The sequence below is a fragment of the Arachis hypogaea genome, chromosome 5 (assembly GCF_003086295.3).
Source record: "Arachis hypogaea cultivar Tifrunner chromosome 5, arahy.Tifrunner.gnm2.J5K5, whole genome shotgun sequence".
Lineage (NCBI taxonomy): Eukaryota > Viridiplantae > Streptophyta > Magnoliopsida > Fabales > Fabaceae > Arachis > Arachis hypogaea.
The window spans coordinates 29,726,190-29,742,543 of record NC_092040.1 but is presented as its reverse complement, the minus strand read 5'-3'; the positions used below and the strand labels follow the sequence as shown (position 1 = coordinate 29,742,543).

General features: G+C 38.0%; 1 non-coding gene across 1 annotated transcript; it reads right to left on the bottom strand.

The window, feature by feature from the left end:
* Positions 1 to 15,508: 15,508 nt before the first annotated feature.
* Positions 15,509 to 15,616, bottom strand: LOC112804761 (small nucleolar RNA R71). The gene has a single exon (XR_003203377.1). It is a non-coding gene; the product is annotated as a small nucleolar RNA R71 (small nucleolar RNA).
* Positions 15,617 to 16,354: the final 738 nt, after the last annotated feature.

The window sequence follows — 16,354 nt, the reverse complement described above, 5'->3', positions numbered from 1 at the left end:
TCTAGTGAAGCCAAGTCGTCCCCACGTTACAAGACGCAGAGTAGTTAGTTAATTTTGATTTAAATTCAAATTTGATTTTAAAATAGGAAAAGATATTATGTTAATTTAAAATATTAGATTTTAAATTAATTAGGATTAGTTATAAAAAGGAAAGACTTCTCTTCTATTAGGTACATTACATTAGAGGGATTCCATTAGGGAATTCTATACAAATTTACATTCTACATTCCATAAGCAATTAAACCTCCACTGTTAAGGTTAGGAGCTCTGTCTATTTGTATGGATTGATTTTACTACTTTTTCTATTTTAATTTATGTTTTGGATTTATATTTAAGAATTGTTTTCGTTCTTTATCTTATGAATTTGGGTGGAACGGAAGTATGACCCTCTTTCTATTTGAGTTCTTGTATAACTTGGAAAAGCTCTATACTTGAACAACAGCTTGAAAACATATTCTCCTAAATTCTAATTATCTGGATTTAACGGGATACGTGACATATAATCCTTTTATTCTTTGGGTAATTAGAGTTTTTGTGGCATGCAAACTGGAATTTGATCATGTACCCTTTAATTGGAATTAATTGACCAAGGAATTGGCAGTTAATGAATTTTATAGGAGACTAGGAAGGTCTAAGGAATTAGGGTCTAGTCACATATAGTTTGCCATAAATTAAATTCTATATAATTAAAATAGTTAGTAAAAAAAGTTAATCCGAAAAAATAGATAACTCTGAAGCCTTAACTGTTTTCCCATATTTTATTTTTAACTTAATTACTTGCGTACCTGCCTTATGATATTTTCAACTCAACCTTTTAAACATCTCAATATCAAAACCAATTTCTGCTTGCCTAACTAAGCCAATCAATCAATCATTGTTGCTTGATCCATCAATCCTCGTGGGATCGACCCTTACTCACGTAAGGTATTACTTGGTACGACCCGGTGCACTTGCCGGTAAGTTTGTGGGTTGTAAAATACCGCACCAAGCAACTTTGGATACGTGACATAAATTTCGTTAACTATGGGTGTGTGAGGTCTCTCTAGAGTTAAAGCTAGAGTCAGAGAAGCAGCACTTTCTAATCCAGAAGATCTGCCTTGTCTGTGGCACCTTTAGTAGGATCGTGAGGGGGAGTGGATTGCTTAGAGCTTCATCTTCTGCTACAGTGAGAAACCTAGAGGTTGCTTGATGAGAGGACATGAGTCATCTCAACATGGTGGATTGCTGCAATAGAGGAGGTTAACTTGATGAGAGGACATGAGTCAATCACTTACGGCTACCATTAAAGGAATCAAAAAGCTATTGAAGTAGACAGTAAGAAAAGTTAATCTGGAAAGATAAAGCATCTCTGAAACCTCAACCGTTCTATCACCATTGATTTCTCATCTATCTAGTAATATTTTATTTATTTATTATGTTTTATGCTTTTTCTCGTGACAACTATAATTTCTATCCGCCTAACTAAGATCTGCAAGGTAACCACTGCTTGCTCAAACTAACAATTTCCGTGGGATCAACCCTCACTCACCTGAGGTATTACTTGGACGACCCGGTATACTTTCCGGTCTATCTGTGCGAATTCTACGGAGCTAGCTTCATGCACCAGGAATCACCTAAATTTTGGATGAAAAAATCAACGACAGAGGCAACAAAACTTCAATAACAATCATGGCCATCAGAATAATTTCAATTGGAACAATCTCAAAAACAACAATCCACCATCCAGTTCTCAGAAATCTTCTAACTTGGAAGGTTTAGTTGCAAAACTCTCCAAGAGTACTATTAGTTTTATGCAAGAAATCAGAGTTTAATTAGGAACTTGGAAGTTTATATGGGTCAACTAGCCACACAAGCTGCTGAAATTGATAAGAGGTCCACCAATACCTTTCCTAGTAACACAATTTCAAATCCAAGAGAGGAGTGCAAGGCTATCACCTTGATAAGTAAACAAGTGGTAGGTACGGAAGCATACATTATTGAGGAGCCGGTTAACAAAGAAGCTTCGAAAAAGGCACAAGCCAAGGAGAAGCACACCCTTGAGAGGCACCCTAATAATTCTTTTCCAGTGGATGTTGAGCAATACAAGGTGAAGTCTCCAGTGCCTAAGTATAGTCCAAAATTCTATACCCTCCGAGGCTTCAAAAAGAAACCAAAGACAAGTAGTTTTCAAAGTTCTTGGAAGTTTTCAGAAAATTATAGATTAATATTCATGAGGTGTTGGAGTAAATGCCTCTCTATGTTAAATTCATGAAGGAGTTGCTATTCAAGAAGAGAATTTTAAAAGGAGACGAGATAGTGGTCATAACCAAGGAATGTAGTGCCATCATTCAAAGTAATTTGCCAAGAAAGATGCAAGATCCGAGAAGCTTTCAAATACCATGCACCTTCGGGAGCACAGCCTTTGAAAAAACCTTGTGTAATCTAGGAGCAAGCATCAATTTAATGCCATTGTTCGTGATGAAGAAGCTACAAATCAAAGAGGCACAACCAACAAGGATAGTATTACAAATGGCGGACGAATCTCTGAAACATGCACATGAAATAGTAGAGAATCTCTTGGTCAAAGTGGAAAAGTTCTTCCTCCCAGCCGACTTTATCATTCTTGACATAGGAGAGGATGACAATGCCTCTATAATCCTAGGAAGACCATTTCTAACCACTGAGAGAGCTCTAATTGATGTAGAAGAGGGTGAATTAGTACTTAGAGTGCATGAGGAGAAACTGGTCTTTTATGTTTTAAAAATTATGCATTCATCAGGTGAAGAGGAGAGGTGCATGCAAATTGACTTAATTGATCCAAACCTTCAAGAATCTCCTGATGATACACAACAGCATAGTCTGCAGCCTAAGCATCCTTTGGTAAAAATCAACAAAATTTTCACTGACATCAAATCTAAGTTTGGTGTTGGGAATGCAATGTCAAGAAAGGAGGAGGCTCCCAAGAAGAAAGTGTCCAAGGGATGAAAAAACAAGAAGGTCCCTACTGATGGTTTCTCCCTAACATTGAAGGTGGTGTTGACTCGTAATCTAGTGTTGTCTTCTACAGTGAACAGAATCCTCTCTCTTGAGCATATTGAGCTACTTCATGGGGACACATGAAGAAAATTCACAGTGAGAGGGTAGGAATTGAATCACTATGATAAACCCCTCACCTTAACAAGAAATCAACCGTCAAGCTAGTGACGTTAAAGAAGTGCTTGTTGGGAAGCAACCCAACGTTAGGTAATTTCTTTTTATTTTTCTTTTTTACTTTGCTTCATGTTGTATATATATTTCATGGATTAAGTTTGGTGTTGCGACACCAACATGATGCTTGCATTTCACTGGATACTTGGCCCAACCTTTCATTGATTGTGTCATACTAAGTTTGATGTTCTCATGCCAAGTTTGGTGTTGCCACACTTCACTCATGCAAGGTCTACTTCTCCTATGCCAATACATTAGTAACATGTTTATTTTGCTTTATTTTATCTTTGCTTTCGTTTTGTTTTTAATTCTTGTTTGTTTTATTTGAATGAGCCTCCACCTTGCTTACTTGCTCCCACTAGATAATCATGATTATTCCTATTTCTATTACCATCATTTTTCTTTGTTGCTTGAAGACAAGCAATTAATCTAAGTTTGGTGTTGGAGGCTATGCTCTACATAGCCTAAAAGGATGATAAAGAGCAATATGATGAAAATGAGGGCAATGAGAACTAAGGTTGTTGACTTCTAATTACTTCCTTCTTTTTTTAATTATATGCATATGTTTTCTTGTTCTATCCTATATAATGTTTATGAGTCTTATTAGTTAAGTGCATATCATTACTTATCCATAACAACCTACAATTATAATTGTGATTGCTCCTAAATGTGGCTAAGGAGTCATGTGCTAAGAAAAAAACAAGGGATTGATTATAAAGAGCATGACAATATGAGTTTGGAAGGCCAAACTAACTAAGAATGTTCAACACAAGCCGAGCTAAATTACTTGAGGCCTTTGTCTAGAGGACTATTATGAGATATCTACACTTGACAAAGCTTTGAAGGAGCAACTTGTAATAAAAAAAGAAAAGGGGTTGAAAGAGAAATTAAAGGCTCTGAGTACTACCGACTAAGGATATTGAAAGAAAAATAAGCTCGAAAAGCATCATAGTCAAGTGCTTGTGGTCCTTATGCATCAAGCAAAAGCTTGAAAACAAAGAATTTAAAGTCACGACTAGGCTCAAAATACAAAATACTCTCCCTAAAAGAGGAGAAAGCTAAAGGCTCTGAGCACCAATGACTGAGAATGTTAAAAGGACATGGTAAACTCAAAGAGCTCCCTAATCAAGTGCTTATGGTGTTCTGTGTCGAGCAAAGTTTAAGACAAAAAATTTAGGGTCACGGCTAGAGTCAAGGTGCAAAGCACCCAATAAAAATAAACTGTGGAAAGAAAGTAAATAAGCTTGCTTCAAGGTGATGATTCAAGGAAGGATTCTATAATCTAATCTGGACAGAGGTCTTTAAAGATTATAACCAATTGTATTGAATTGTGCCTAAGTGAAACGACTAACTAAACTCATTTGGATTGCAACTATTTATCCTTGTATTTTAGGGTTGAAAAGCTTGATGACTAATCCATGATTCTTTGCTTGGTTGAGGACATGCAAGAACTTAAATTTGGTGTTGTGATGCATAAGCATCTTAAGCACTTTTTATTAGCATTTCTTATAGAAAAGTTGTGACTTTTGCTTAATAATTATATGATTTTCAAGGCTATTCTATTAGTACTTTGATTTTTTTGCTTTCATGATTCTTGTAGAAAAATGTTAGAAAAATAAAAGCAAAAGAACAAGGAGGAACCAAGAATTGAAGACAAGTGCAAAGTGAATTCATGGATGCTGTCGACCCTGACCTGCTCACACTTCAACGAGCATAACTTGAGCTACAAAGGTCTAATTGACTTGATTTCAGTGACATTAGAAAGACAACTTTCAGATTTTTCTAATTATATATAATAGTTTATACTTTCTCTTTGGCATCATGGTGCTAAATGCCACGACACGCGCCAGACACTTCGTAAAATGTGCCAAGGATATACGTGATGTGTGAGCATCTTTCCTATTTTTTCCTAGTGAATTCGCATTTGAATCGTTAAGTTTAATCAAAATTTAAATACTTTTTAGCCACTATAAATGCTACTTTAAGTTGTGTGCAATTTTGTTTATTTCAAGTAGCATTCGGATGGATTTGATGGAGTTTTATAGAAGAAGAGAATAAAGTGAATAATGCTGTCAACCCTGACCTCCTTGCACTCCAACAAGAATAACCTGAGCTACAGAGATTCAATTGACATGATTCTAGATGCATTGGAAAGATAACTTCTAGATCTTTCCAACGATATATAATAGTATACACTTCTTCTCCAACCTGTATGGCCATATTGGCGCTTAACTTGGCTTTTCCCAAGTTAGGCGCCGGAAGAAGAACTTACACGCTAAAGCGTGCTGCCAAGGCTACACCTAACTTCCATTTCCTAAAGTTAGGCATGAAGATCACTCAATGCACTCCAAGACATGCTGCCAAGACTAAGCCTAACTTCAAGAAACTTGAATTTAGGTGCCAATCCAAGGAAAAGGAGCGGTCCTCGCATCCATCAATTATTATGCTCGAAGATTTTAATTAATTTCGATTAAACTTTATTTTATTTATAAATAGGAAAAGATATTATTTAGTTTTAGAAAAGATATTTTACATTAATAAGGATTAGATATAAAAGGGAAAAAGAATCAGCCCTTCGGGCTCTTCTCTTCTCTCTTACCTCATTTCGCACTTTACAGTTTTTTAGAATCCTAGTTTTTTCTCTAAGCCACAAGCAACTAAACCTCCACTGTTAAGGTTAGGAGCTCTGTTTATTTATATGGATGGATATTATTAATTTTTTATTTTAATTAATGTCTTGATTCAGTTTTAAGGATTGTTTTCGTTCTTCATCTTATGAATCTGGGTGGAACGGAAGTATGACCCTTATTCTACATGAGTTCTTGTGAATCTCAGGAAAGTTATCTCTAGAGGATCGTCTTGCTTGAATAACAGGCTCGATTGTGGATCTCTAGAAAGTCTCACTTGAACAATATCTTGAAAGCAAATTCCTCCTGAATTGCTAATTACATGGACTAATTGGGATATGTGACATAAAATCCTGTTAGCTCTGGGTAATTAGGGTTCATGTGGTTATGACCCAGATTTGAACTTAACTCTCTAATCGGAATCAAGTGACCAAGAAATTTGCAATTGATGAAGGTTAGAGAAGACTAAAAAGGTCTAAGAAATTAGGGTTTAGTCACTTATGGTGAACCATAGAATGAATCTTGCATGATTAAAATAGTTGGTAAGAAAAGTTAATCCGGAAAATAAACGTCTCCAAAACCTTAACTGTTTTCTCCCATATTCTTCACACCAATTTATCATTTGTCTTTTATTTCTCTGAATTACTGTTTTATGCTATAAAACACTAAAACACTCTTTTCTGCTTGTCTAACTAAGTAAATCACTCAATCATTGTTGCTTGATCCATCAATTTTCGTTGGATCGACCCTCACTCACCTGAGATATTACTTGGTACGATCCGGTGCACTTGTCGGTTAGTTTCTGGGTTATAAATTTTTGCATCAGTACGCTAGTGGCACTAAATCCCACTACTTGGCATTTAGCGCTAGGAGTCCAGTAACACCAGAATTGCTCTCTGTCTAGCGACGTTAAACGCTACTGCTCGTCGTTTAGCGCCAGTAGCGCGTTTTTCACTCTCCACAGAAGGCTTAGTTTTAATTTTTATTTAAGTTTTAAATTAAGAAAAGATAAATTTTAGGGTTTAGAATTTTAATTTCATATAAATTAGAATTAGATATAAAAGGAGAAAATATTTAGCCCTATAGGCTCTCTCTTCTTCTTCGTCCTCATTCCGTACTTTTAAATTTTTTTACTCTAGGTTTTCTTCCGAGTCATAAGCAACTAAACCTCCAATGTTAAAGTTAAGAGCTCTGTTATTTTAATGGATTAATACTATTGTCATTCTACTCTTAATCAATGCACTCTTTTATATTCAAAGAGTAATTTTGTTCTTCATCCTAGGAATTATAGTATATTGGAAGGTAACTCTTATTCTAATTGAATTCTTGTTGAATCTTGGAAAAGTTAACTCACTTGAATTATAGCTTGAAATTAATTTCTCATAATTGTCTAATTACTTGGATGTAATGCGATACGTGACATATAATCGTCTTATCTTTGGGTACCTAGGGTTTGTGTGGCTCATAAACTAGAATTAGACTTAACCTTATAATTTAAATTAAGTGACTAAAGAATTGGCGCTTGATTTGGTTAGAGGAGATTAAATTACTAAGAAATTAGGGTTTAATCATTTAAGGTTTTCGATGAATTGAATATTTGCATGATTAAAGTGTGTGATAACTAATACTAGACATATTAACAATTTCTTCTACCTCTTTTCCTTTATTCTGAAATTGAAATATCCTCATATTTCTTTCGATCCAGACGTTCCAAACTATCGCAAAGAAAGATATGTACCATTTGTTGCGCTCTTCCTTTCTACAAGTCGCACCTGTCCAGCTTTGAAAATGGTCCTTCAAAGTATCGGGGACGGACCAACACCTGTCAAAAAGAGATAAGGAAGCACACCACACCTTCCAAGTAAATTCACATGCAAGAAATAAATAATGGACATATTCTACATCCTTATTACATAGTACACACATATTATCCTCATTATTAATTATCCCAAGCCGACATAATCTTTCTTTTGTATTCACCCTGCCTACTAAACCAAACAAACAGCTCTACTCTTAAAGGAACTAAGCCTTTCTAGATGGTCTTGGTGAAGCTATAAATTGTTACGTCCTCTGAAAGCGTTTCCTCCTACAACACTTGCACAAATGAGTTAGTAGAAAATACACATTGTCTATCAAACTTCCACACCACCCTATCCTCTCCGTCAGCTGCTAATTTAACCAGTCTCAAAGTGTCATGTAATTGATTCACAATTTCTAATTCCCATTGAAATATCTCACGCCTCCAATGGAAGTTCCATATCTAGTCTCACCCGTCCAGAACCCACAATCCCCTATGACAGATATTTTTTGGATTAAAGCGGAGAAGAGTCTTGGAAACCTATCCTTCAGAGCACCACAATATAGCCAGACATCCTCCCAGAATCAAGTTCTTCTATCATAACCAACCTCCATGGTCAACCATGTTATCATGTTGTCTCTTACATGCTGCTCTATTATCTGTAGCTGTCAAATATCCTTCTATGGACCCTCTCTAATCGGTAATGTCTGAGTGGAAAGTAACTCGTTGGGATTGAGCTTATTACAAGAACATACCACTTTTTTCCATAACAGGCATTCCTCCTTTGAAAACCTTCACCACCACTTGAATAAAAGTGTTATATTACGAACCATCGCATCTCCATCTCCTAGACACCCTAGCTTTTTCGGAGCCGGAACCAATTCCCATCTAACCAAAGCTAAACCGTTCCTACCATCCTCCTTACTCCACAAGAATTTCCTATGTAATGAAATCAACTTCTCAGTAACAGCCTTCGTCATCTTATATAAGCTTAAATAATATACCGGTAGGCTATTTAAAACAGCTTTGATGAGCACCAATTTTCCTGCTTTGTTGAGCACCTTTGACTTCCATAAGCTGAGCTTCTCCTCCACTTTGTCTATTATTGGCTTCCAAGTCTTGACCAACCTTAGGTTAGCTCTTAGAAGAATTCCAAGGTATCTGATTGGAAGAATAGCTTCCTTGCACCCCAACAAGCTGCATATACTTCGCACCCACTATGGGTCATAGTTGATTGGGATGAAACTGGATTTTTTAAACTTGATGCTTAGCCCCGACATCAACTTAAAGCAGCATAAAAGCCTATTATAGTTCTTGATAGTCTCTTCCTTTGGCAGGAAAAACAACATAGTGTCGTCTACAAACTGAAGATGCGACAATTCTATATTGTCTCTCCCAACCAACGATGGGGTTATATGTCCGTTTCTAACTGCCTCTCCGACCATTCTATGTAGGACGTCAACAACAAGAACAAATAAGAAGGGAGATAGTGGATCACCTTGTCTCAAACCTCTTTCCATCCTGAATGACTTCGTGGGTGAACCATTTATCAATACTGACATAGAGGCTGTGCCAACACACTCCATCACCCACTCCCTCTATTCACGCCCAAACCCCATCTTCTGTAAGACAATGTCCACAAAGCTCAACTTGACTCCATCATATGCCTTCTGAAAATTCAGTTTGATTATTGCCGCTTCCTTTTTCCTTACTTTAAGCCAATGCATATTTTCAAACGTAATAAGTGCCCCATCATGTATTTTACAACCCTTGAAAAACACACTCTGGGTCTCCTCAACCAATCCCGGCATCACTGATCTCATCCTCCTAACTAACACCTTTGAAAGCACCTTGTATATACATCCAACCATACTGATCAGGCGACGGTCTTTGATTTCCTTAGCCCCAAAAAACTTAGGTGCTAGCGCAACCCATGTGATATTAGAGTCTTTAGGTAGTCCGGATGTCTGAAAAAAGCCAATCACAGCTGCCGTAAAATCAGCCCCAATCTCATCCCAACACTTTTTGATAAAGTTCATATTGCATCTGTCACTTCCTGTACTTTAGATGATTCAGAGTCTCACACTGCCTTTCTAATCTCTTCAACTGACGACAATACTTCTAAAGCCACCGAATCCTCTTCAGATATCATATCCACCAATCCATCCCTGAAGCCCACCAAGGAAGATTCCTCCTGATGATACAATTGCTTATAAAATCCTCTGATAGCAATCCTTATTCTAGCTGAGTTCCTAACCAATCTTCCATTAATTACTAGGGCATCAATTTTGTTATGCCTTCTCCTTGAAGAAGCTATGTGGTGAAACGATGTTTTTGTCCATGTCCTTCGCATTCTTAGATCGTGACATTTGTTTCCAGTGTAATTCTTTTCTGACATACCATCTCTCGCAGCAAGTTACCAACGCCTTCCTTCTTGCCTCCACTATTCCATCATAAACCCCACTGCTTACCATGTCATTACCTTCTTAATCTCTTCCTCAAACCTCTTAATTTTCTTATCCATGGCACCAAAATCGTCATTGTGCCATCTTCCCAAAGGAACTGTTAAGGCCTTTAATTTATCTGTGAACTCTACCTCTCCTAACCCCCTCTATTCCTCCTTAACCATTCTTAGAAAACCTTCATGTGTAAACCATGAGTCTAGACTTTTGAACGGTCTTGGGCCTCCACTCATCTTTATATCTTCCACTATCATCGGACAATGATCTGACAAACCCCTTGGTCCTCCTCTTAGGCGAGTCTCTGGAAACTCCTCAATCCATTCCAGACTAATCATCACTCTGTCAATCCGACTACATGAAGAACCTCTAAACCATGTATATTTCTGGTCATTAAGCGGTAAGTCCACTAAGTGCATATCTTGTATCCAAGTCTTGAAATCTTCAGCAGATGCTGTTAAACTACCAGTGCCTTTTCTTTCCTCCACCTATACAATCCCCTTAAAGTCTCCCATAAAACAGCAAGGGACTTAGCATAAACCAGTAATATAGCTCAACTCCTCCCACACAATAAATTTTTCATCTCTAGAATGAGCACCGTAAACCAAGAAGAAAGCGTAATTGAAATTATTCTTTAATAGGACCCGTTTAACACACAACTATCTCTCTCCTTTATAGCAATTGTTCATCTTAAACGTACAATCATCCCATATTAACAACAGCCCACCCGATGCACCATCAGACGCAACATATTTTCACCCCACACTATCGTACCCCCAGAGCTGTGCTACATCAAATTCCATCACTACATGCCTTTTAGTCTCAATCAAACCTAACATATTTAGTCTATATTTTATCTTTAATTCCTTTCCCATTCTCAACTTTTCATTCCCTCTCAGTCCCTAACATTCCATGAACTAAAAATAATTTTAAGAGTTTATTACACACTTTTTTTCCATTCTTGGGTCTGCATCGTCCTATTTTCTCCTTTTGTTTTGTCAATCTTTTTTTTTAGCATTTTCTTCATTATGAACTTGGAGGATTGCCATGATAGCATCTTCTTCTTTGTACAACATAGCACTGGATTCTATCGCTGAATCCCATGTCCTTTTATTTTCCATCATTTACTCATCCACTTTTGAACTCTAATTGTCACTCGTACCTCCATCAACTTCATCACCTTCTCCCTTCGTTAGAGTCTCCCCAGTTTCATCCCCACCTTGCACCACACTCTCCCTGCCTATCATCAAACCGCTACATTTATTAACAATATCAATATCATGATCTTTATACACATCAGCCCAGGTCCTATTTTCAGCTTCACTGTCAGCCTTGTTCTCACCCTTAATACCCGTGTTCCCAACACCATCCCCTTCTCAGCCCCCCTACCCGCTATCCCTGTGCGCTTCAACAACATATTCATCATCTTCATCTACTTCTGTTCTCGAGTCATCGATTTCCTCAACACCGACTTCATCTGTACTCATATTGTCCCTTAAACCCAACCGTGTCTTCACAGCTTCAGACTTTCCAAAGTCCCATGCGTCGTTGGTCCCATCATCCCCATGCTCACCATCCTCATTAGCGTGATTCACTCTCCCTGAGCTTCGCGGACATGCCTCACCACGACTCATGAAGGCCTCGATCGCATAGTTCTCTGCTCGGCTATCTCCTTCACAGCGTGCCGTCTATTTCCCTTCAATATAGGCCCTCTATCTTCATAATCTCTCCCTCGAGCTGCTGCGCTAGGAGCATGACAGCGTCTCTCTTCAGCTGCTGTGCTAAGGTCGGGGCATTTTTCTCCCCTAGTCTCACAATCCGCTTGACCCGGACGAGGATGGGTCGGCGCACCCATGTTTCCTGCCCCAACGCTACTATGGGTTGGTATTGTTGAGAAAGCTGGGCCCATTTGCAAAGGCAAGGCCTTATTGGTGTAGTATGTGACTCTGGCCCACTAGTTGAGGCTAGAAACAGTTTTTTTTTCCTTATGGCTCCCTTTACCAGCCCACATACCCGGTTATTAAACACCCCCGATGTGGCTCTGTCTGAATCTTCTCCATCACTTATAATGGGCTTGTTTGGGTGAGCTTCTAAAAAAAGATCTTATGAAAAAATAAAAAGTAATATTATGTTTAGATATCTCACGCAAAAATATCTTTTTATCTATCAATTTGGGTATAACAATATAAAAGTACTTTTTTATTTATTTATTACATGAAAAATATCTTTTTTTAAAGGAAAAAAGATCTTTTAAAAAAAATGTAAATTACAACTTCTAAAAAAATCTTTTTTTTTTATTTTCTAGTCTTTTACCACTAGAAAATTACTAAACACGTTAAAAAATTAAAAAAATAGATATTTTCAATGAAATAAGATTTTTTTTATCAAAATAATGGCACCCAAATGACACCAGGGCATCTAGGCCAGTTTTACTGACCTTTTCTTTACTATTTTAGGGGAGTTTCATGTATTTTCTTAGTGAATAAGGCAAGTTTTGGATGAAAATACACTTACACCTTGATTCAAGCAACTATTGTGAATTTTACATGATTTCATGAGGATTTTACAAGAATTGAATGACAAATTGATGATGCATAATCTCATGACTTTGGCTAGAGCTTTGATGCACTTTATTTGCTTGATTTCAGGACAAAGGAAGCAAGGAAAAAACACGTTAGTAGCCACGTTAATCTAGTTAACGTGACCACTAACGTGAAATGGGAATGAGCTTGCAACGTTAATGAGAAAAGTGATCACCAATAACGCCTGCGAAGCCATCATAAGCCCACATTAATTGCCACGTTAACTAGGTTAACGTGGTAGTTAACGTGGAGATAAAGAGAGCTCCAGCGTTAGTGGTAAACGTGAACACCACTAACGCTCCAAGAATTGGCAATGAGCCACGTTAAGAGTCACGTTAACTTAGTTAACGTGAACTCTAACGTCGAAGGGAGGAACAATGCCAACGTTAGTGACACTCACCTTTGTCACTAACGTTAGATCAAGCTAGCATTGCCCACGTTAGTGGTCATGTTAAGACCACAAACCTGAAAGTTAACGTGGAGCTAAGATTGATGAGCCAACGTTAGTGACACTCACCTTTGCCACTAACGTTGGAGATGGCATTCACTACAACGTTAGTGGCCACGTTAACCTAGTTAACGTGAACTCTAACGTGGAGAGAAGGGGCATTTGGAGCGTTAGAGACAAAGGTAAGTGTCACTAACGCTCTCGAAAATAGGCATGCCCACGTTAAGAGTCACGTTAGTTAAACTAACGTGAACTCTAACGTAGGGTAAGAGGGGCATAAGGCAACGTTATTGGGAAAGGTAAGTCCTAATAACGCTTGCGAAGGTTCATAAGGCAACGTTAGTAGTCACGTTAGTGCCACTAACGTTGAAGTTAACATGGACTATATGGGGTTGAAACGTTAGTGAAAAAGGTGATTGCCACTAACGTTCTTGAACCCACAATTTCACTTAACGTTAACATCATTAACGCCCATGCCTAACTCACACCTTTCTGTAAGCTGAGCCCACTAACGATTGTAACTGCTTTAAGTCAAGATCTAAGGCCCACACCCAAGACTTGCAGAACTCACTAAAAGATCAAGAAGAGTAGTATATATAGGAGTAGTTTTGAACTATAGAGAAGCTGGGCACTTTAAAGAACTACCTTCTGTATATTTACTTTTCTGCATTTTGAAGCATGTATTCTTTTCTGCCATTTTCCATTTCTAGAGCTATGAACAACTAAACCCCTTTCATTGGGTTAGGGAGCTCTGTTGTAATTTGATGGAACAATTATAGTTTTCATTCTTCTTCTTCTTTCTTCTCTTTTGATTTACTAGAAAGCTTTCGATCTTAATTCAATTGGTTAGTTGTCTTGGAAAAAAAACTCTCCATAATTGGGTCTCCTCTGAGCCTTGGAAAAGGGATTAGGAGATCATGCTAGAAATGCTTTCTCATATTGGACCAAATTGGGGTCTGGGTGGATATAGTGACATGTAATCCTCCCAACACTTTGATTTGAAAATACAAGTGGTATAATCAGTGACCATACTTCATCTCTTCCCATGAGCAATTAAATCAAGGAATTGGGCAATTGTTCAAGCTTAGAGAGATTAGATTGCCAAGGAATTGGGATCCAATCACCTAAGATTGCCAAGGAGATCAATAGATGCATTGATTGAGGGAGAGATGAAAATGAACTTGATCCGGAGAATACAACATCTCCTGAGCCCAATGAATTTTCCATTTCTGATCTTACCCATTCTCTTTACTTTTTGCCATTTATTTCCTTGCTCACTTCCCCAAATTCCCATTTAAGATTCTGTACTTTATTTTCTGCTATTTACTTTCCCGCCATTTAATTTTCTGCAATTCTCAAACTATACTCTGTTTAGCTCAACTAGCATACTCTTCCAACTAAAGTTGCTTGACCAATCAATCCCTGTGGGATTCGACCTCACTCTATTGTAAGTTTTTACTTGACAACAATTTGGTATACTTGCCGAAGGGAAATTTGTTGAGAGACAAGTGTTCGTGCATCAAGTTTATGGCGCTGTTGTCGGGGATTGATTTTGTATCAACAATGATTAAGTTGGAAGTTCACTAGATTGAGCATTTTTTTATTTTATTTGTTTACTTTATCTAGCCATTTACCTTCAGTTTATTCAATTTCTTCCTCATCTCCTATACCCTCTCTGTTTTCCTTCTCTCTTTGTTATTATTTACAATTCTGCTGACTAACCCACTAACTGTTTGATAAATTGCACCACTCACACTAACAATCACTCTAACAAGAATAATTTCCTCATTTTAGTTCTTGCTGTGTGCTCTGTTAGTTGTATGACAGGGAGAAGAAGTGGAGCTTCAACTTCCTTCGATTCAGAACCTGAGAGGACCCTCCATAGAGCAAGGAGGGAAGCAAGAGGGAAAAGAGTTCTTGGTACTGAGGAAGAGGAAGAGTATTTTGAAACAAACATGGAGGAGAACTTGGAAAACAACCATGAAGGAGAAGCTCACAACCATGCCAGAGAAGGCCCTGTAAATCATGTTGGGAAAGAGAGGAGAGTTCTAGGCTCTTACATCAATCCAAACCCAGGAAATTGTGGAAGTAGTATCCAAAAGCCCACTATACATGCCAAAAACTTTGAATTAAAACCCCAGCTCATCACCCTTGTTCAGAACAACTGCTCATTTGGAGGAAGTGCCCAAGAAGATCCCAATCAATATCTAACCACCTTCCTGAGAATATGTGACACAGTGAAGTCTAATGGAGTCCACCCGGATGTTTATAGGCTGCTTTTGTTCCCTTTCTTACTCAGGGACAAAGCATCTAAGTGGCTTGAATCCTTCTCGAAGGAGAGCTTAACAAATTGGGAAGAAGTGGTGAACAAGTTTTTGGCAAGATTCTACCCTCCTCAAAGAATTAATAGGCTGAGAGCTAAGGTGCAAACTTTCAGGCAACAAGATGGTGAAACTCTCTATGAGGCATGGGAGAGGTTCAAGGACTTAACAAGAAGATGCCCACCAGACATGTTTAATGAATGGGTTCAACTTCACATTTTTTATGAAGGTCTTTCTTATGAGTCAAAGAAAGCTGTAGACCATTCATCAGGGGGCTCTCTAAACAAGAAGAAAACCATTGAAGAAGCCATAGATGTCATTGAAACGGTAGCTGAGAATGACTACTTCTATGCTTCTGAAAGAAGTAACACTCGAGGAGTAATGAAGCTGAATCACATTGATGCATTGCTTGCTCAAAATAAGATAATCACCAAACAGCTAGCAGATCTTACCAAAAAGGTGGAGGAAACCAAGTTGCAGCAGTCATCACTTCATCACCAACTCAAGAAGGAGTGAATATAGGAGAAGAAAGTGACTGGGAACAAGTCAATTATGTTGGAAACTCACCTAGACATATCCATGATCCGTACTCCAAAACTTACAACTCTGGATGGAGAAATCACCCTAACTTTGGATGGGGAAATCAACAAGACTAAGGCCAAGACCAGAGATGCCACAACCACAATCCCAACAATAATGCAACCCACCAACATACCTCACAAAGATCCTATCAACACCCACCTAACCACCCTTCTCAACCACCTAATCTCAACCCACCATCACTAACCGAGGATAGACTTTCCAAAATTGAGACTCTACTTGAAGACATATGCAAAGAAGTCCAAGACAACAAGGTATTTAAGGATGAAGTGCGAGTTAATATCAAAAACCAAGGGGAAACCATCAAGAGACTAGAATCCCAAGTAGGGTATC